Raw genomic sequence first — 369 nt, forward strand, 5'->3', positions numbered from 1 at the left:
TTCTTTATAGTCCAACTCTCATATCCATACATGACTACTGGAAAAACCATAGCCTTGACTAGACAGACCTTTGTCAGCAAAGTAATGTCTCTGCTTTTTAAAAATGCTGTCTAGGTTGGTCACAGCTTTTCTTCCAAGGAGCAAGTGCCCTTTAATTTCATGGCTGCAGTCACCATCTGCAGTGATTTTGGAGTCCAAAAAAATAAAGTCTGTCACTGTTGCCATTGTTTTCCCATCTATTTGCCATGAAGTGATAGGACCGGATGCCATGATCTTAGTTTTTTGAATGTTGAGGTTTTTTTTTTTTTTTAAATTTTATTTTTAAACTTTACAAATTGTATTAGTTTTGCCAAATATCAAAATGAATCT

Source organism: Bison bison, unplaced genomic scaffold (genome assembly GCF_000754665.1).
Source record: "Bison bison bison isolate TAMUID 2011002044 unplaced genomic scaffold, Bison_UMD1.0 scf7180017864280, whole genome shotgun sequence".
NCBI classification, from domain to species: Eukaryota; Metazoa; Chordata; class Mammalia; order Artiodactyla; family Bovidae; genus Bison; species Bison bison.